At 34.3% G+C, this 22,894-nt stretch overlaps 1 long non-coding RNA gene across 3 annotated transcripts in view; it reads left to right on the top strand.

The window, feature by feature from the left end:
• LOC307194016 overlaps positions 1-22,894 on the top strand; it is a 572,538-nt gene that overhangs the window by 469,870 nt on the left and 79,774 nt on the right. For all 3 annotated transcript variants that reach the window (XR_013830481.1, XR_013830482.1, XR_013830483.1), the window contains one exon: positions 20,403-20,503. This is a non-coding gene — a long non-coding RNA (uncharacterized lncRNA). The remainder of the gene's footprint in view (positions 1-20,402; positions 20,504-22,894) is intronic.

Raw genomic sequence — 22,894 nt, 5'->3', positions numbered from 1 at the left:
GACTCGAGGGTGCATGCCCTCAAGATGGAAGTGGAGGTGGACCAGCTAGAGGATGGATCCTGGTGTATCACAGCATCTACCCCCACTGAAAAGTAAACCCAGGAATTGGGAATTTTATCATTTTTACTCCTTAGAACCTAGAATAATGCCTGGCACAAATAGCTTCTCAATAAATCCATATGCTGTTGAAGGAAGGAATGAATGAAGCCAGATCCCCATAGGAAATTCTCAAAAATACAGATTTTTATTGTAATAGATATGTGAAAGATGAATCCTTTGGCTTTTTTCATTTTAACCCTCAGGAATACCCACCTTTATAATGCAGATATATAAGGAATGCATCTTTAATTTTCTCCCTTTCCTTTGATGTTAGACAAGTCATTCAGAAAACAAAGGGATTGCACTGGGGAAGTTAAGTTTTGAGAAGTGAATTACTTATGGGGGACATTCTCAGTTTGGAAGCAAACGGTGAACAAAAGCCTTCTAGTCCACACCAGAGCACATCTAATTTATTTTTGGTTAAAAATTTTCTTTTACACTAAACTAAGTTATTTGGTTAGTTTTATAATTCTCCCTTCCTGTGCAAATAAGAATATAGCATTTCCCTAAAGGAACACAAACTACAATTAAACGAATTCTCTCTTTAAATGAGTTGGGGAAAATAATGTGAAAAGGACGTTCTAAGGAATACACTATAAAGTTTTAGTCTATAAAAACAAAAAATGTAAATATGGTTAGATATGCAAGAAAACTAATAAGTAGTCCTTTCTGAAATATTTTCAGAGTATTGTTTAATCTGCTAATATCAGTAGGAATTTTGTACATATACATTTCTTAAAAGTATGAATAGGGCTTCCCTGGTGGCGCAGTGGTTGAGAGTCCGCCTGCCGATGCAGGGGACACGGGTTCGTGCCCCGGTCCGGGAAGATTCCACATGCCGCGGAGCGGCTGGGCCCGTGAGCCATGGCCGCTGAGCCTGCGTGTCCGGAGCCTGTGCTCCGCAACAGTAGAGGCCACAACGGTGAGAGGCCCGCGTACCGCAAAAAAAAAAAAAAAAAAGAAAAAAGTATGAATAAAACCAATTGATAATCAGGACATCAATTTAACAAAGGGTTAGAATCTTAGAATCTGTTTACTAGGGTTGCAAATACATGTAGAGATGACTGGCTCCCAGGTAAAGAAAACATGAATATTTAACATAGCATAGAAGTGAGCAATGTTTTTGTTCTCGTAAGTATATTAAACTAGTATTTCAAGACTACAGTATTGTCTGTATAACTAATGCAATATTTAATGATATTATTTAATGATTCAGCAAGTACCCATCTTAACTACAGAGCTGTTCTAAAAGGTTAATCTTTACCAATATTTTAAAAGGTGTGACATTGATTGTAATTGGGAGAAACGGGGCACAGTTTGCCTTGATATAGGCATGGAGGTGCTCAGCATTGCTTCAAGACACAGCCAGAAATGGTATAAATTTACAAAGGAATGGAAAGATAACTTGAAGTTAATTGCATATATTACTAAAACAGAAGCATTCGTTCTAATTATTTAAGGACAGAATTGATCTCCTCCCCTTTCATGTATGCTAACATACTGCATTCTTAGTAATATTCATCAGTGTGAAAGACTGGGAGAAGAAATAGTTACCAAAAATATGATTGCAATACTTTACTGTCCTTCAGAGGACCTGTGAGAAATCACGGAGCAAAGAATAATAATTATGCATTTAAGATGATTAAATACTAATACTACAAACCTCACAAGTGATGAAATGATGAAATAAATTGCTGGTACTTCCATCCAGACACATTTAGATTAACGGGATGTCTGTAAGACAGTTTGATAAATGCCTTGTTCTTACACAGTACAGCACTGACCAGAATTCAGGAGCCTTTGCCTCTGGTACCCTCTTTATTAATTGGCTGGTATCTGTACATGTATTAGAACCATGCTGTGAAGTTAACGAAAGCTTCTCATTCAGACTCACATAAATAGGTGGTTGTATAATTCAGAGTTTTAAAACATGTCAGAGTGGCACAGTAAAATTAATGGCTATGCTGTAGATATTAATGATAATTATTAAATGGAAAATATTTTTTCTCTAAAAGATGTGTCTGCATCAGAGGAAGATATCATTTACATAGGATAATTGAAATGTTAATTCAGCTTTTCATTAAATTGTATTTATCTTTTCACATCAAAATATTATGTCAAATTTAGATATATCATATTTTAGGTAACTTTTTACTATAGATATTTACCGTTTAACATAGGATGAAAACAGATTGAAGTGAAATACAATATTTTCTTAAAATTTTCTTTTCAAGTTGACATAAAAAATATGTATTACCATAAATTCTTCTGAGACAGACACCCTCAGTTTTTGTGCATTGTGGGCAAATACTTAAAATATTTCAAATAACAGTAAATTATCAGAGATAACCTGTGATAAAGGAAGGAAAGAAATTCCCCTTGGTTCAGATAGCTAATATATATCCCTATTCCACAACTACTTCATACCAGTCAATACATAGAGATTAAAACCTTACTCTATTTCAGTTTCTATATCTATGAAACCCCAGTACATTCCATATAATGATTAGCTTCATTACTTTATTTGTTGTATTTTTCTATTAGTTTCCACCAAAGTGGAACAAAACGTTGTTTTAAAACAAAGCTCTATATTTATTGTCTAGCTGAAAAGCATAATAATTTTCTCTTCAAAGAAAAAAAATCCTTTTGAAATGATCCAAGGAAATTGTGAGGAATAAGCTACTACTTTAAGTGCTCTTTTTCCCATAAATGGAACAAGACACATTCCCCATCCTCACTTCCACACTCCCTGCAATGAGAAATACCAGTGTTCTCTTCTATGTTTTCCAATAGCACCATTATCCTAAAGAACAAGATGCAACTTGTAAGTAAAATGCCCCTTGCCTGACTTCTGGAAAACAAGCTACCTGAGGTTTTTAGAAATCCTCTAAAAAATTACCTGAATAGCATAGCAGAACTAGTAATCCAATAAGATTTAAGCATTGTCTGTCACCTGGATGGATTAGCGGGTGAGGGGGTCATACTGATAGTCTTGGATCTCTTGTATTATTGATTGTCATTGAAGCACATTAAATCATTTATTTTGTAATTATAGTAATTGATAATTTATCAATATTATAATTTTGAGAAATTAATTTCTCTAAAATACTATAAGACAACTGAGACAATTACTCCAATAAAGAAGAGAGGTAGTCAATTTTCCAAATGTTCTTGATACTAAAGGAATGGTTTTAATTTGCACTTCTTTTTGCCGGTATTTTATCCTTCACCTCTCTCCTATACTTCAAGTTCTGTGGGACAAATTGGGCTGAGCAGAAACAATTATCAGACACATAACCTCTGCACATCATGTTATTTTCTGAATGTACTTGTTCCTTGGGAAAGGAAATGACGATCAGCAGGGCTGAAAGTAAGGCTCTTGGGCATTTTTAGAACAGTGTATCTTCTGTGGGTCGGTTACTACCCACAAGACTGTATGTAGACCTTTACGTTTTGCTTCAATACTGTGTCCTCTATGGCTTCTGTCCCCACCCTTATGTCTCTGACCTTGTCTATGATTTCTGCCCCACTCACTCCCTCAGGCTCCGCGGTGCACACTTATTATTCATTCTATAAAGACAGGCTAGGGTTGCTCGCCTCAGGCCTTTGAACTTTGAATGATGACTTCTGTCCAGAAAGCTCTTTGTCTCTTACCACCTTACAGTAGTTAATTATCTCACTTTCAAGTCTACTCAGATGTCACTTTCTCACGGGAGCTACTCTGACAATCCTATTTAAACCATAATCTCCTCACCTGCTTCCACTCCTGAGCTCCTTTATCCTACTCTATGTTTTCTTCCACAGCCCTTAGCACATTCTACCTTACTAGAACTTTATTTTTATTGTATTTATTATTATCTATTAGATATGTCTAGATTATCTATTTGATATGTCTACCTTATGTATTTCAAATTCCTAGAAGAGGGCCCCACACATAAAGTTCAAAAATATTTTTTGAATGAATTAATTTAATTAAAGACAGTTGTTTAGACTCAAAATGACAACATGAGCACATCTTAAAATAAATCACAAAATACTGGAAAGCTTAGAATGTTTCAAATGAATATGATTGCAGTTATCATTTATTCCATTTGCTCATTTTGCAGCTAAATCATCAGAACTTGTGAGGTTAACTGATTACTAAGAATCAACAAGCATCTGACTTTTAGTCTAGGTTTTCAGGAGACCTCCAGTTTCCTGAAGCACATCACTCAAATCACAATCACATGTATTCATTGTTTAAACTATCACGACCAGCTTATTATAGTAGAATTTAACACATTTCTCTCTGGATTGTTCTTAAACACCTCCTTTCTTTAGCCTTTAAGAAGGCTAGGGTTCCTTTAAGTTGTTTTGGTTTTGTAAACCTCCTATTTTACGTCCAGTAGAATCCAAGGTTGCTTCTCGCTTAGATCTCATGATCTCTGAGAGAGCGCCCCCAAATACACACTTTGACTGCATAGCAAAATTATATTCTCTGAAGTTGCTTATATTAATTAAGGTTCATAAACATAGAAACTGACTTTGGTTAGTAGACGTAAAAAATAACAGGATGGTAAACTGGACTCTGATTAGAGTTTCAGCAGTACATACAAAGAACATGAACAACACAAGAGGTGCCAAGAAGACCCATAGCTTGGGGTGTTGGATCACCTGCTAAGACATGTACAACAGTTTTTTCTGCCCTTAGCTTTCTCCTCTGTATTAGGCTGTAACAAAAAGGAGGCAGAAAAAATCCTAGAGGGGATTCCTTTGCAGCAATCTCTCAGAATGATGTGCATCCTCCCTATCGGGAGTGGGGGGGGGGTGAGGGGCGGTGGTGTTCCCTTCTCCACGGTGAAGGAGAGGGGAGTAAAGGCAACCTTTCAGAGACATCCATGACAGGAGTCTCCTGAAGGCTGAGGATCATGGGGGCCTGTAACTGACTCACACGTGAGAGTCTGAGGCCAGAACTACGGCTGAAGCTGACTTGGCTTGAGTGCAATTTAAAGGGAGTTACACTGAGAGGTGCCGCATTTCCATTGAAGGAGGGCAAAGGTGCAGGAACCCAATCAGTGCCTAGGGAAGGCTGCCCGCCTAGGACTAGCTCGAAAGGGATTGTGCCAAATAAAGCAACCAGGAGGGACAAAGGTTAGGGTACAAAGCAACATAGATACTGGAGCTAGAATGAACTTTACACTTTTTGGCCTGCCATGGAATTAAATGTTGCATAATACAGTTCATTCTTGATAATATCACATTCATTTATGAGAGAGATAATGAGAAAAATGAGAAAGTCTTTTGATAGCATATTATTAAACAAAAAAAATAAAACCCTTAGACATATCCTGTTTATAGGCCAAGATTTATGGACATTTGTTATATAAACATCGTTCCTTTATTTGTGATAATTTTGTGTTTGACAACCTGCAGCTACATTCCTAGGTCTTGATACCACATGGCCTTTTGTATTTCATCCCCAAAGATAATTTATATAAGATATAATACAATAAAAGAAGAAAAGAAATTATGCACACTTGCTACTTTCTAACATTTCTATTAAATAATAGAGAAAGCCCAATACTCAGTGTCCCAAATTAGGAAATTACATTTGTATATCATCAAATAAAAATCATTTAGGTCATAAATCATGGTGTCAGAACATCTCATCTCTTTGAAAGCAGTGATAAATTTGCATCCTCACAGCTTGACTATGAAATAAGAGTATTTGTTTCCCTGTCTGACCTTGAAGGAATTTGAAACAAAATTAAAGAAATCTCAGAGGTTTAAAACTAAGAAACATCAATATTATCTTCAGTAAGAAAAAAAGAGATTTTAACAAAATTAGCACTTTTGACTGATTGTTGGCTATTGGTTCTAAGTGTTAATCTAGCCACATAATAAAAAGTTCTAAGTTTATTAATTACAAGAAAAGAAATATATGGTTACCATTCATGATATTTGTTAAATATTCTAATAAATATATAATATGTTATCATTATAGAATTTACTCAGTGACTCCTATTAACAGTACTCTCATATACACAAATATATGGGCCTATTTATCATTTATCTTCTCTTATGTCTTAGTGACTTTTATTTTTCTCTTCTGTATTTATTCTTTTATTTTATGACCAATTTATTTATTTTTTAAATTTTAATTTGAAAACTATTTACATTTAGAGAAGAGTTGCAATAATAATGCAATGAACTTCCATATATCTTTCACCCATTGTTATTACTTTATCTTCTTTGCTTTTTATCTCTGATAAAAGTGATACAAATATAATAGTAAATATTATTATTGTGTGTGTGTTCTTTATTTATGGAACCATTTGAAAAAAAATGTTGCAAACTCCATGTCCTTTTATCCCTAAATACTGTAGCATGTATCTCCTAGGAATAAAGATAATCTCCTTATACTTGTAGGCAACAATTGGGCTCCTACTTGCTGAATACCAAAACTGGACAAACGTCCATGCCTAGTAACAGGCTATAGAAGAAGGTCTTTAACACTACATTTACAGGAAAGTAAAATTAATTAAGAGCTCACTGACTCTGCAACAGGTTCAGAGGAAGAGGGTAAAGCAGAAGCCAGCTGTGCATGACCAATTTCTCCTTCTTAATTTTTTTTAACATCTTTATTGGAGTATAATTGCTTTACAATGGTGTGTTAGTTTCTGCTTTATAACGAAGTGAATCAGTTATACATATACATATATCGCCATATCTCTTCCCTCTTGCATCTCCCTCCCTCCCATAAGTCATAGCAAGATCCTTTTTGACCCACCTCCTAGAGAAATGGAAATAAAAACAAAAATAAACAAATGGGACCTCATGAAACTTAAAAGCTTTTGCACAGCAAAGGAAACCATAAACAAGACAAAAAGACAACCCTCAGAATGGGAGAAAATATTTGCAAATGAAGCAACTGACAAAGGATTCATCTCCAAAATTTACAAGTGGCTCATGCAGCTCAATATCAAAAGAACAAACAACTCAATCCAAACATGGGCAGAAGACCTAAATAGACATTTCTCCAAAGAAGATATCTTATTTGGCAAGAAGATATTGCCAACAATCACATGAAAGAATGCTCAACATCCATCATTAATCATTAGAGAAATGCAAATCAAAACTACAATGAGATATCATCTCACACCGGTCAGAATGGCCATCTTCAAAAAAAATCTCCTCCTTAATTTGACAGTATGTTAAGTCATGGTTTAACCCCTTGGGAAAAGAGTGTGAAGGTGGAGAGCTGCCAGAAGGGTTACACAGTGCATTAGTGGAGCTATGTGGATAAAAACACCAATAGCATAAAAGAAGCTTGTGTTATAAAATATATCATATATTTGCAATGTTGTGAAGTTTTACTGTGTTGAGGAGACTAAATATATGAACATACCTTTCACTAAAAAAAAAAAAAAAAAAATGCAAATGGTCCTTAACCATAGATAAGCTACTGGTTCTTTCTTGCATTCATAATAAAAAGAAATGTAAATCAAAACTACACTATGATATAATTTCTCACCTGTTAGTTTGGCAAATATTAAAAATTTGAAAACATACTCTGGTGACACACCAGTGGAAACATAGGCACTCATACATCACTAGTGGGAGTACAAAATTTGGACAGAAAAGTCATAATATCTAGCAAAATTACATAAGCTTGTACCCTTTGGTCCAGTAATCTCACTTCTAGAAATATATCTCAAACGTATGTCGGCAAAAGCACCACCAAGAATATACTCTAAAGACAAAAAGAACTGAAAAAGAAAGTATCTGCTTATAGTATTCTTTTGTTAGTGTTGTTAATATCATTTTGAGAGTGTTGTGAATATTGTGGAATAATGCAAATGACTAATCATGTTGAGAACTAAGATTTTCTTTGTGGAAGTACAGAGGAACAGATGTAACATTAACAAGGTTAAGTAAATATCCTTTAGTACTAAATTTGAATTAGAAATATTAGGAATTAGTAATATAAAACTCATGAAATATCTGTAGCTCTTAATATATACTGTATATTATATATTACAGGAAATGATTAAGTCTTGAATAGGAGATATACAACATGAGCTTGGGACATCTTTTCACACCAGAAAGGCCAAGTAATATAAATGATTTGAGCTAGGAGGAATTATATTGACACTCTTTTGCCTAGTTCTTAGGATACTAATCCACCACATCCACTACCAGACAATTCTGAGGAAACCTCATTAATAAGCCTGCTGTGCCGGACTACAGACAATGGGGGTGGGAAAGATTACTACAGAGAGTTTGAAATCTGGCCATGTTCTCAGGCAGCTTTATGTGATGAAAGATGTTGACAATTAGATAATGTTCTTATGGCAACATCACTGCTCCATGAACTTCTGAGAGAGATTTGGCAATAATGAAAATAGATAGCATGTAACTAGCATTTACTATGTGCAAGAGAGTTTTGAGGACTTTCCCTATATCTACTAATTTAAAACTCACATTGACCCTGGGATGTACACATTAGTATTATTAATAGAGTCATTTTACAGATGAATAAACTAAGATGCAAACAGATTAGGTAGTTTACTTCAGGTCATAGAGCTAGTAAGTGGTACACCCAGGCTCTAAATCCAGGCAGTGTGAATGTAGCACCCATGCTCTTAATCACCATTTTATACTATCATCCAGCACAGCTCAGTCATGCTTTATGAGGAGCCATTGACTCTATACATGTCTTAGCAAATACCATCACTTAGGAAAGAGTGTTTAGAAATGTAAAAATGTTTTAACATAGTGCCATGTGTAAAAGAACAGTCTTGCTGCCATTTTTTTTCTTTGTTCACAACAGTCCCAGCACAACACACATACACAAAAGTCTCTTTTCCTTTCTAAGAACTTCAAATACATGTTATTTAATTGAGGAAAAACCTCTGAGTCAGTGGAAAGTTTATAATTTAACTCTAAGTCACTTGAACTGGTATGTAAAACTTTCTAGAGAATAGAGATTAAGTTACCCACCAACTATCACCAAGAAAGAAATTAATATAGCTGAGATATGAATCTGTGATTCTTAGATACTAAAGCCCATACGTATGTTTAAATACTGCTACATTATCTCTTACTGTGAGTCAGTTACATAATATCTGTTTATAATATCCTTACTGCGCAAGGATATTATAAACAGAAAATGGATATATAACTCCTACCTAAAAGATTCAAATGCACAGTAGTATTACTTTTTCACTTTTCCTTTCATCATCATATTAATGTTCAACCATCCATTTATTCACATTTTGCTTTTTAGCTTACAGTGATGATGATGATGGTAAGGGTAATAAAATTATAGAAGGGTAAAGAGAAAGAAGAGAAGGCAAATAGAAAAGATATTAATCTTCCTTTTTTTTTCCTGTTACTCCTATAAGAGATAAGTGTTTCACTATAAGGAAACAAATAGAGGCTATAAGTGAGGAATACAAATGTCAGATGTAAAATAATCATGTTCCTGTGGCCCCTAGATAATTAGGCATGCAATTTACTTATTTTAATAGACATAAAGACTTGGGTGTTTCTCCCAAGGCATCCTGCCTTCTGAGATGGCCCGCACTCTGTCTATGGAGTGCGTATCTCCCTGAATAAACCTGCTTTCACTTTAAAAAGAAAAAAGACTTGCGTGTTGTTGCCTTTCTCCAGAGGGTCTGAGGATTTGGTTCAGTAAAAGTCCTGCGCTGTTGACAATGAGAGTGAATATACTTTGTCTGCTGTTATAATGGTATCTCATAAGATAGCACCAGAGATTTTTTCCAAAGTTTACTTCTGTAGCAGAAATATCTCTTAAGAATGGCCTTCCATTAGTTGTTAAATAATTCTTGTTTCAAACAGTTTTCTGCAGGTTGAGCTGTCCACATTTTATAAATCTAATAAATAAGTATTTATGGAATAATCTCTGCTTACTTATGGAAATAAAGTTTGAATTGATGAGTAAATTGGGTGAAAGATTTTCCAACCCTTATATATCCTCTGAGAGTAACTGCTTCAACTGTTTTCTAAAATGCATGTTTCATTTACATCCATTTTGATAATTACCTTTTTACTTTCCACGATATAGAAAACCGGTTTAAGTAGATATAATCTAGCACTTGTGTGACAGAATCCTAATTGTCCCTAAGAGTAGATTGAAGTTTCAGGCTTCCTGAGTAACATTAATGCCACTTATCTTTAGAGTGCAGTATTCTTTACAAGAACAAGCATCTTCCGGCAGCTTTATTAATGGATTATGTACAGTAATAGTTCTGTTTTTAAAAAATGGTAAATGGGACTGAAAACTGTTGGCATATCTGGAAGCCTCTATGTCTCTAATGCACCTCAGTGATGATAAGCTTATTATTCTCAATTACCTAATATAAGAATCCATTAGAGTGTAAATGTAAATGCTATGATGCTGTGAACCTCTTCATATAATTAATGTTTCTGAAGTTTATCAGAGATATTACAACTCTTATAACCATGTCACTAACGTTCATATAGGCAACATATGACATAACTAACAGGAATATGCTCGGTACCTTTAGCAGTCCATTTGGAATGTGGCTTAGCTGTCTAGTCCTTACTGATAACCAAGTTCTAGAAATCAGTTACTGATCCGTGATTATCACATTCAGATGCCTATACATCAATTGCATGAAGATTTTTGTCATTTAAGTACTTTATAATGAAAGGATTAATTGAGAATCATTGAACCATACCATGGAATAAAGGCATAATTTGAATAGAGAGTTCACGTAGAATAATTATATACAAACATGTAAGAATTAATCTCCAGTGTGGTTCTTAACTTCCAAACCCTTCACATTGGGTTTGAAGAAACACTTAATAAGATATAACTGAGGAAAATATTCCTAGCAATATTCCATTCATGCCTTTTTTTCCCCAATGTGTCTTGATTTCATGTTTTCTTCTGTAAGTATTTACTGCAAATTGCATTATGTTTTCAGATTCTGCCTGTATTTGGTCAATGTTTAAAGCTTAGTGACATTATTGATATGGGTTTCACTTTCTCTCTTTTTATTACACAGGGGGGTCACTTGACCATCTATGAATAACAAACTAGTTCTTGGTCATTTACTTGGGGATAAATCACAGCTAGGCATGTTGAAGAAATCCACACTGTCTAACAAAGAATTGTGAAGTCACAGATCAGCTCTGTAAAGTAAAGGAATTTACGGTGCATTTAATCTGCAACTTGAGTTGTAAAGTATTGTCAACATTAAGTGGCTTTAACTTGCAACCTGATAGGACCAGTGAAATAAGGCAAGTGTGCATTTAGGCTTGAGCAACTATATTTGGGCAGCAGATTTGGGTGATGTGAGAAAGATGTATTAAAAAAAAATTAAAATCAAGTGAAATTAAGTATGCAAAGGGGGTCAAAATATGCAAATAGTTTTATTTAGTGATTTTAATAAAATGATAAGAGTATAATAGTGAAGCTATAAAAGAAATATGATAATGGATACAACCATAATTAAAATCATCTCTGGCATGAAAAATTATATAAACAAATAATTTTTTAAAATTTGAGTATTTCTCATGGACCAAAGAAATCTTGAAAACTCAGATGCTAAAAATAAATAGTGTGTAATCAGTACTTTCAAAGAAATTAAATGATAACTATTAAATAATTATACTGGTGTTTAAACAAAATAAAATGAATCTCAGGGCAGCCGATAAAAATAAATCTTGTCAGTTTTATTAGGCAATAGATTCAAATCAGATTGGGGGCTTCCCTGGTTGTGCAGTGGTTGAGAGTCCGCCTGCCGATGCAGGGGACACGGGTTCGTGCCCCGGTCCAGGAAGATCCCGGATGCCGCGGAGCGGCTAGGCCCGTGAGCCATGGCCGCTGAGCCTGTGCATCTGGAGCCTGTGCTCCGCAACGGGAGAGGCCACAACAGTGAGAGGCCCGCGTAACGCAAAAAAAAAAAAAAAAAAAATTGAAAGAAAACTTTTTTTTTGTTTTAAACATATTAAAAGCTTATATTTTTGCTATTGGTAATACTCTTGACAAAATTATTTATTGAATAAATATCTGAGTACCTACTATTTGCAATAATTTTATAAAGTGAATCAAATATCTAGAAGAAAATATTAAGTATTTTAAAGAAAAACATTCTTCAAGAATTAATATTCAATGTAAGTAAACTAAAATAGTTACAGTATTCTTCAAAAAGAAGACAAAAATATACTACACTATGTAAAATTATTAAAATAGCAGTAATGAGGGTTAACATTATGAATATTAAACTATATTACAACCAGAAATAAGAGAATATGAGACTAATAAATAGCAAAGTGTCACAAAAATAAAATGCAATGACTGAGAAAGGAACCCTCACATATCATTGTGATGAGAAAGGGAGGGTTATACATGATATTAGAAGGACCTGTTAAGGTCTGAAGAAAAATAAACTCAACCTACACTCTTCAAATAATTTCCATACACATAAAAGTTAAATGTAAAAATATACATTAAAACTATAAACTAATGTAATTATTGATTTTTAAATGTTGGAAAATAGATAATTTTCCAATATTAACACTCAAAGGAAAAATAATCCCAAAGTGAAGAAAAGGATAGATACAAGAATATGAGCACAAAAACTTCCTGTACTTAAAAGGTAGCAACATGGAGGTGGCTTGCAATCACTATGAGTTTAAGAGGTTGTTATTTCCACTGTAAAACGGTGATATAAATTAATAATAAAGAAACTGAGAACAATATTTACTATAAATGGTAAATGATCAATCTCACTAATAAGGAAAGAAATAAATATTTAATATTGGAATACTATTTTCATAAATTCATAAATTAAATTAGCATAATATGTTAAATGAAAATGTACAGGGTTGTACCACAGTTTGAGAAGTCAGGGGAGGAATCTGATACTTACATTGATGTTTAACAGAGATCTGAATGGCAAGAAGGAGCCAGCCTGAGAAAGTTAAGCAGTATAAGTTAAGAAGTATATTTTAAGCAGAGAAAATACTTTTTTGCAAAGACCCGAAGATGGAAACAAGCTCGCTAAAAATCAAGAAACCAAAATCATTCCAGTAATTTGGGCACAAAATATGTAAAGGAGAGAGTAATTCAAGCTGAGGTCTGAACATTTAGCAGGAGCCAGTATATATACGGATTTTAAGTCTAGAAAGATTTTGACAATCATTTTAAGAAAATAGTAAAAAATTTTAAGTAGGGATTGGCGTGATCTGATTTAACTTTTAGGCCATTATTCAGATTACACTGTGGACAACAGAAGGAAAGGGCAAGAAGGAAAGCAGGAAAGTTTGTAAACAGACTTTTACCATGATCTTAACAAGAAATCACAATGACTTGAATTAGGGTAACAATAGTGGGAATGGTAAAAAGTATATGGAAATATACATGGGTCTACATGACTTGCTCGTGGGTTAGATATAAGAAGTGAGTAAACGAGCGTAATCTGGTTAGAATCGTGATTTTTTTGTTTAAGCTACAGAGAAGACTGTGATATCCTTACTGAAATGGGGGGCTGAGGCAGAAGGAGGTTTGAGGACTAAAGGTAAGAGTTCCCTTTTGGTTACACTAAATTTGAGATAGTACACATCCAAGTGGAAATGATATAGACAGCTTGATTATAAGTCTGGGGTTCTGATGAGAATTTAGGGCTTAAGATACAGACCTGGGATTCAGGATCCAAGTTCAATATTTAGATTTAGGAGTTATCAGCATATTAATTTCGTGCCTCTGCTGTAGTACTTTTATTCAGTTAAAATAATGTAATTAACATCTGATTTACTTCAAGTCTTCATTCTAATTTCATATAAAATATTTATTTTCATATATAATATTTCATATTTTTATATAAAACATTGACCTGTTGGTATCTATGAGAGTTAATGTAATACCAAATATTGCTCTACTTTTATAATTCAAGTACTTCCTATCAAAGTAGGTATACTTCAATTTCAGATATTTTTTCACTATGACATTTTATCAATAGTCATCTGGCAGCTAGGCCTTTTCAGATATGAGAAGGAAATAGATAATTCTAAAGTTACCTGTGACAGATACTGTATTGAATTGATTAATGAGTTCATTCTGCTTTTCAGTTCACCATGAGCTCTAATTCATCATCATGGATTAACATTAAGATTACTAAAAATTCTACAGAAGAATGTTTATATGTAAGCTCAATGATCAACTCTAGCCCTGCAGATGTATAATTTGAAATATGATGTCACTATACTGAGAAAATACCTAATTTAGTTTTCATGTATTCTCAGAATTAGATAATAAGATTTATAACTCCCATTTTCTCATTAGAGTTGCAAATAAATACACACTTTCTCCAAATCCAGAAATAAGAAAATGGTCTCCTTCAATATAATTTAAGTTGCTGATTTGCAATAAAAATAAGCCTGGCATTTTAGCTAATCACATTTTACCCCATATATTATTCATTTAGCAATTACTGCCATCATCTGTAGATTCTTGAGGAAGAAACATGGGAAAATATGTTGGGAGAGAGTTAGAAAGGAGGAGGTATTTTGAAATAGGAAATTTTAAAAAGAAAAAAAGATTGGGAACTTGCAGTGGCACAGAAGTAGAGGTAACTTTAAATAATGATTTATTTCTGGGGAAGATTTGGAGGAATGGTTGGACACTGCATCAGGGTGTTTGGGAAAACCAGAGACTTGATTAAGAATTAGGGTTAAGGAAAGAAAGAGAAAAAAACGAGGGTGAAGAACTTTCCTCTAGTGCTCCATAAGTTTTGCATTATGAATTATATTTACATAGAAAATATTTGGGCTTTAAAATGTGTATAGGAGATTTATACAAAGTGCCTTATGTTACCTCATCTGTTAAACTCACTTGCTACTACACACCTGAGTAGTGATCATGGGATTCATCCCTGTCAGCAGGGGCAAAATGATCCCTCTTTTTGAGACATGTACTTTGATTGCATCCCTATATTTCATTTTAAAAACAAGGATACTATTTATAAATTAAATGCAGTGTAAAACTCAATATTTTCATTGTGTTAGCCTTACCATTTTCAGTTTTCAAAAACTTGGGAGCTTTGCATATATGTACCCTGCCAAAGTCTTTATGAGAATTCTATCATTTCAAACGAGTAATACTCTCACACACTACGTTGTATATTGGACAGTTATATTTAGGTTTAAAATATTCTCCTTTTTTGCTCTCCTGATTATGCTTCTGTTAATGCAATTTAAAAGCAATAATCTTAGAAAGAAATATTTCTTTTTTAACATATCCTCCTTTAGAGAAATACCCCTTTTCATTATGGCATCACTCTATGCATTAGAAGCTAAATTTGTTTGCTTCATGAGAACAAACGTGGGAACGACAGAGATGTATAAAAATTAACTGCTGGCTTCTGAGCAGTAGCACTAATACCACAATGAAACTCAAACTGTTTAATTTTTTGGCAACTGAATAGACAGTTGCCAGCAAGTGATCCTCATTTTTCCTGACATCCCATTTCTGTCTCTTTTCCTATCACCTACCACTGTGAATTTATAATTGCTAACAAAGCACTGCAGTACATTTGCCAGATTTAAAATGGATTTCATGGCACACTGATGCAATTACATGCCCTTTCTTCAAAGGCTAAACGTGTGTCAGCTCCACAATGCACCACATGGCAACAGACAGCGATATTTGACTGACTGGTCTGCTAAGTTAGTGAAGAGTGTCACTCTGCTCTCATATACTTCTGCCTAAACGGGGGGAATTAATTTACAATGGGAAAGAAATAAAGGACTTTCATTCTGCTGATTTAGTTATCTACAAAAGCTGGGAAAGGTCACGCAATTCTTTTGAGTCTCGTGCAGATTAACAAACATCACTGATTTCAGGCGAGTCACATAAACACTCTTATCTCACTTTCTTTGTTTATAACTGGAGATGCTAGGACTTCAAGATCCCCTTTATAAATACCAAGTTCTTGTTGTTCAGTATTAAAGGTTAAGCAGTCCTGCAGGTCTGCCTGAGAAGAATCAGTAAAGCAGAGAGCTTAAGCAATTATTTACTGTCCACAGGGTGTAATATACAAGTTGTTACATTAACAGAAACATTTTAAGAGCTAAATGTGTCCAGAAAGCTTATAACAGGCCTGGCTCAATTATATATCCATAAAAACCTGAAGCAGGGCCAGAGACTAGTGCTTGGGACAACTTGTCAAAACTGGTTTCCTGATTCGCTCTTCTCTTAGGCAGTATCATTTCCTTGTTCATTATTTCAGGCTTCTTCAGAGTCACAAATTAAAGTGTTATTACTTGCATACATTACTCTCGAGGTGACTTTGATGTTAAGCTGGGACTTCTCGTGCTGGCGTCATTGCCTGAAAAAAGGTCAAATTTCTTCCTCCATCCATCCCCAGGGAAGTGACACAAAACAGAAATACTGGCAGTTAGCTAGGTACAGGCATCCCTGCTGGAGCAATGGTCCTGATTGTAGATCACCAACTGCTTGGAAATATGTACTGAGAAGTTCCACCATTTTGCTTTACCTTCAACTTTGGAAACATAGCTATAGAGTAAGTCTAGTAAATAGCTTCTTTGTGTCAGTAAGAAAAATAACAGACATGTCTTACAGACAAATATAAGTTTTTAAAGATCTGTTAACATTTCCATGCAAATAGGGAACATCCAAAACTTAAATTCTTTGCTGTCATTATCTTTCCTCTACTCTGAATAAAAATAGCCTCTTCTTCCCAGTTCATGACCATTAGCTGAGGTTGCAGTGATGCATCATGGTAGTTTTAGATATGGAATTTAACAGACATCTGAGATCATAAAAGTTCTCCATAAGAAAACAGTGCGAAAGAGAAAACAAATCTGTTCTTTCTTGATCTGGCTTTTAGAAAATATCATGCCATGTGATAGACAGTATTCAGCCATTTATTGAATTGGACTCCTGCTACAGAAATTTAGAATTTATAACACTGTTACTGTTTCTTAACCTACTTGACACTTAAAATCAATAGGGGTATAAGAATAGAAATGACGATGTTTCTGCAGCCACTGCTTTCGAAGATACTTTGCACAATCTGTAAGCTGTCTTTTCATCATTTCTTGATGAGTTGTTAGGCAGATCCCACAGTGTTTCTTCTTATCTTCCACCCCTCTTTCTATTTTCCATCTTGATCATGCATGTGAAAAAAAAAGTCCATTTCAACACTTTCTCTATCAAAAGATCCAATCCAGAGTAAACAAAACTTTGTTTTTACATCCAATTCAATTCAAAGTTTCTTCTTTGACCCATCTTTCCACTCCAGCTCAGGTCAGCCCCATGCCTAGTGATTTCATATTTCAGAGCGTCAAAGCAGTCAAGAAATCCATACGTAAGTAATAAACTATTGATATAAAATCATTCATTTAAGTTGTTAGCAAAGAAAATTTTTTAGTTTTACTAAAATCTAGTATGTATCACTTTTACTAACACTAGTAAATTTTAAAAAATGTATACAATAAATGTGTATGGAGTATTTTTACCTTTAAACTTGTAATTTTGTTTAAACAAAATACACATACAATAAAAGGGATACAATAAGATGCCTGTATCTCCCTTCCACCATCTACTTAATTCCAACCCACAGTTACTTTTCCAAAGGTAAGGACTATAAACAACTCTTTCACATCCTCTAAGAAAAAAGTGTATATATATATTTCATATAAATTGGATTCATACAAATAGATAATATAAACACTGTTCTACACCTTATTTTTTCTCTCTTACACTTTTTCCATATCAGTGCAATCAGATTTCCTTCATTCTTGTTAATAGCTGTATAGTATTCCATTATATGATGCAATTATTTATTCAAGAGGCTGTTTGTTTACTCCCAATTTTTTAAGTTAGTTTTGAATAGTTTTAGGTTTACAGAAAAACAAGCAGAAAGCACATGGAGTTCCCATGTACCTCATCCTCTCCCTCCAGTTTCGCCCATTATTAATATCTTGCATTAGTGTGGTATGTTTGTTACAATTCATGGGACAAGACTGATACATTATTATTGACTAAAGTCCATAGTTTACATTAGCCCTCACTCTTTGTATTGTAAATTGTATGGGTTTTAACAAATGTATAATGACATATGTTCACCATCACAGTATCTTACAGAACAGTTTCACTGCCTCAAAAATCTCCTATGCTTCTACTATTCATTCCTCTCTCTCTCCTGTTGAACCCCTGACAACTACTATCTTCATAGTTTTGCCTTTTCCAGAATGTTATATAGCTGGAATTATACAGTATATAGCCTTTTTAGACTGGCTTCTCTCTCTTAGGAATATGTGTTAACGTTTCTCCATGTCCTCTCACGTCTTGATAGCACTTGTTTTTTCATCACAGAATAATATTCCATTGTAGGGGAATACTTTAATTTTTTTATCAGTTCACCTACTGAAAGACATCTTGGTTGTTTCCAAGTTTTAGCAATTATGAATAAAGTTGCTATGAGCATTTGTGTTCAGGTTTTCGTGTAGACATAAGTATTCAGCTCATTGGGATAAATATCAAGGAATGTGATTGCTGGATCTTTTCTTTCCAGTATGTTTAGTTTTGAATGAAACTGCTAGTCTTCCAGAGGGGCTGTACCATTTTGCATTCCCACCAGCAATAGATTAGAGTTCTGATTGTTCCACATCCTTACCAACATTTAGTGCTGTCAGTGTCCTGGATTTTGGCCAGGAACCTCACCCATGTTGATGGACATGTAAATGTAGATTCTTTTGAAGTCTTTAAGGAGGGTGCTAAAATTTGCCAGTGTTTGTCAGTAAAATATCTTTATTCAGTCCTTAGTTTAATCTGTTTTACACTTCCAGGTTGACAGTTATTTTCTTTCACTTTTACTATCGCTAGTAAATTTTGAAAAGTGTATACAATAAATGTATACAATTTGAACATTCTATTTTGCATAGCAAATGTTTCATCATGGCTTTTTTTTTTTTTTTTTTTTTTTTTCCGTACGCGGGCGTCTCACTGCTGTGGCCTCTCCCGTTGCGGAGCACAGGCACCGGACGCACAGGCTCAGCGGCCATGGCTCACGGGCCCAGCCGCTCAGCGGCATGTGGGATCTTCCCGGACCGGGGCACGAACCCATGTGCCCTGCATCGGCAGGCGGACTCTCAACCACTGTGCCACCAGGGAAGCCCGTCATCATGGCTTTTGAACTTGAGGTTCCAACAGACATAACTGTTTTGTAAATTCTGCCTATAGAACCACATGTAGGTGCTTTTGAAGTTACACATTATCAAATTTTCTTTACTTGTGTGGCAAAGATTGTTTTGTCTCCCAAATTCCCAACAGTTGAACTATTGTTTCTTTGTAATACATTGACCATATACGAAATTGCAGCTATTTGACCATTTTCAATCTACGGAAAAAGGCAATTTGAAATGGTTCAACCTAGTATGTTATCTATCTTTTTTCTTTGCCTACTTCAGAGATCAACTCTTTTATATTAATCATATTCATTTTCACCTAGAGATGTATTTGAAAGGATTTCTTTTTATTTCTCCTTCTAGAAATATATTGTTACCTTTATCTGATGATTTGTCTATTTTCAGTTATAAAGATGGCATGTTTAAATATTTCCTCTCCACATTCTATTATCTCCTTCTAGATCTCCAGTTAGATGAGAGCCAGAACTTCTTCCTCTGTTCTTTCTGTATTTAACCTTCATTTTTATTTTTAACCCTTTGTCTCATTGTTTTGCATTTTGTGTAATTTCTTATACCTATCTTCTGATTCATGAATCCCCCTTTTGCTTTGTATAATTTATTTCATCCTTTAAGGATACTTCTGCCCTAGTTTGTTTTTGTTTCTTCTAAGAGCCCTCTTCCATCCTTAGGCAAAACTACCTGGTAATTTCTTTTTATAGTTAACTATTCCTAACTCATAATTTCAATAGCCCCTTTTTAGACACATATTTTACTCTTTTTAGATACATATTTTATATTCTGCTTCTGATGATTTCAATATCTGAATGCTTTGCAGTAAGGTGTTTTTTTGTTTGTTTGTTTTTTTGGCATGTGGGATCTTAGTTCCCCAACCAGGAATCAAACCCACACTCCCCTGTTTTGGAATTACAGAGTCTTAACCACTGGACCGCCAGGGAAGTCCCTTGTTTATTTTTTTCTGCTGGCTCTTTTTTATGGTGTCTTTTTCTGGTAATGATTTTTGACATAAAGTTCAGTGTAACTTTATCTGAAGAAATGTATTGAGACCTAGTTTTAAAATGGCTTTTTCTCCAGAGAAGATTTGCATTTTCTTCTTCCAGGCATCTCAGGAGACTGCCAACCTGGGACCACTCTAAAACAAATTTCAGTTTGAGGTTTCTTGGGACATACCTACTTCGTGAATTCTGCCACTAGCTTTAAGGTATGTGGGTCAAGAGAAGTTATTTTTTTAATGGGAAATATTGTAGCAATATTGGTCACTTTGAAGTTACACATTATTAGGAGATATTTTTTTCACCCTTGTGGCCAGAGGTAAGTGAGCAAGAGAGAGAATAGAAGACAATTTAGAATAGTCAAGAAGTAGGACAACAGAATTATGTAGTTTTCACGCATTTGTAAGATTTTTTTTCCAATTTTGGATGATATGGGAAAGCTTTGAAATGTTTGGGGGCATGGATAACATATCAGTCTTTAATTTTCAAACCCTTCTACATTGTAAAGAATACACTTATATAAGAGCAAGGATGAAAGTGGAATTACCAGTTAGAATTTTGCAAAAATCTTTGTAAGGAATAACATTGAATTTAGACCAAACGTTAGAAGTAAAAGGATGGAAGCGGTCAGAATCTGTATATATCCTGAATGTAGATTTTACAGATACTTACTTTTAGACTTCATATAGAATGTGATAAAGTTTGTGAAGTCAAGAATGAGTCCAAGGTTTTAGGCCTGATTATGCTGAAGCATACATTTGCCATTAACTGAGACATGAAGTCGTAAGAGAAACAGGTTTGCAGAAGCAGGACATCAGAAAAAGAGTTTTAAGCATGTTCATTTTGAGTTGCATATTAGATATACACAATAGGAAATATTGAGTAGAAAGTTGAATATATATCTTTAGAGTTCAGGAGGGAAGTCTAAGCTGGAGATAAAAATTTGCAAATCACCAGAATAGAAACAACATTTGTAACAATGAGCCTAGACTAAATACCTAAGACATGAAAGAATCTATGTTTAAAGGTCAGAAAAATGGGAAAGATCAGCAAAGCAGCTTTAGGAAAAGTGGAAAATGATTCAGGAGAAAAACAAAGAGAGAATTAAGTCTTAGAAGAAAACAGTGAAAAACATATTTTAATGTGTAGCAAGTGATCAACCATATCAGTAGATGAATAAAACAAAAATAACTGATTCACTTTGTTCTAAAGCAGAAAGTAACACACCATTGTAGAGCAATTATACTCCAATAAAGATGTTAAAAAAATAAAAAATTTAAAAAAATAATCATGTGAAATAAGGTAGGCATTATGTATCAAAATATAATTATAAGTTTATTAATAGCTATTGTTAAAAAACATAAAAGAGAAAAGAGTAACGATGTTGCAGAATACACTTGAGACAAATAATTGTTTCATTTGCGGTGATTAACAAATTAACAAAGTATTCCACTATCAGTAAACACAGGCTGAAAGTTTGAAAGAGAATGAAGCAAACCGGAGGTGCCTTCATTTGATTCCCACATGTTTCCTGAAGACCAATTGCGTATTCTATTGCTTAAAATGGATACACAACAAACTGCAAGATAAAAGTAGGTCTGTAGAATGTCAACTGGCCATGTATGTTTCCACATCAAAAAAGCAAGAGTCAGATATGAAAAACTCTCACCTCCTGACCTGTTATCAACTCTAAATGTTTCTTACTGAACTGGATTGTTGCCTATTTATTAATTCATTTATTTATTATTAATTACTTTAATTAATTTATTAATTAAAGAAATCCACCCCAATACCAACTTATCCAGGTGTTAACATCTCAGGATATCAATTGATCAATGATGATATGAGCCAAGTAGATAAGTTGAATCAAGTTTCCTGACACATATAAAAGAGCCTTAAAAATAGTCCTTCTTCTTGAGGACACAGGGAGTGGGAAGGGTAAGCTGGGACAAAGTGAGAGAGTGGCATGGACATATATACACTACCAAATGTAAAATAGATAGCTAGTGGGAAGCAGCCGCATAGCACAGGGAGATCAGCTCGGTGCTTTGTGACCACCTAGAGGGGTAGGATAGGGAGGGTGGGACGGAGACTCAAGAGTGAGGAGATACGGGGATATATGTATATGTATAGCTGATTCACTTTGTTATAAAGCAGAAACTAACACACCATTGTAAAGCAATTATACTCCAATAAAGATGTTAAAAAAAATAAGCAATTTGCATTTGAAAAGAGGGAAGTCATTGGTAACCCTGATGTCTATTTAAGAACTGTAGGAATAAAAGCATAAAAGATGTAAGTTCGGGAGAAAACTGAATGCGAGTAAGCAGATATTAAATATTAACAACTCTTTTAGAAGTATAGCTCTAAAAGAGAGCAGAGAAATGGGACAGTAGCCCTACGGAATGTGGACCAAGGGAGGTTATTTTTTTAAGGGATATATTGTAGCAGTTTTTTTAATAACTATGAGAATAACCCATAAGAAAACAGGAGAAGAAAAAATAAGGCAGAAATAAAAAGGGAATAAATGTAAAGTAGCATCAAGAACCAACTTGAGATGAGTAGCTATGAAATTAAAATGGGACCATTCAGCAGAATTG

Source organism: Stenella coeruleoalba (genome assembly GCF_951394435.1).
Source record: "Stenella coeruleoalba genome assembly, chromosome: 11".
NCBI classification, from domain to species: Eukaryota; Metazoa; Chordata; class Mammalia; order Artiodactyla; family Delphinidae; genus Stenella; species Stenella coeruleoalba.
The sequence above is the reverse complement of the archived record's forward strand: the minus strand, read 5'-3'. Positions and strand labels throughout refer to the sequence as shown.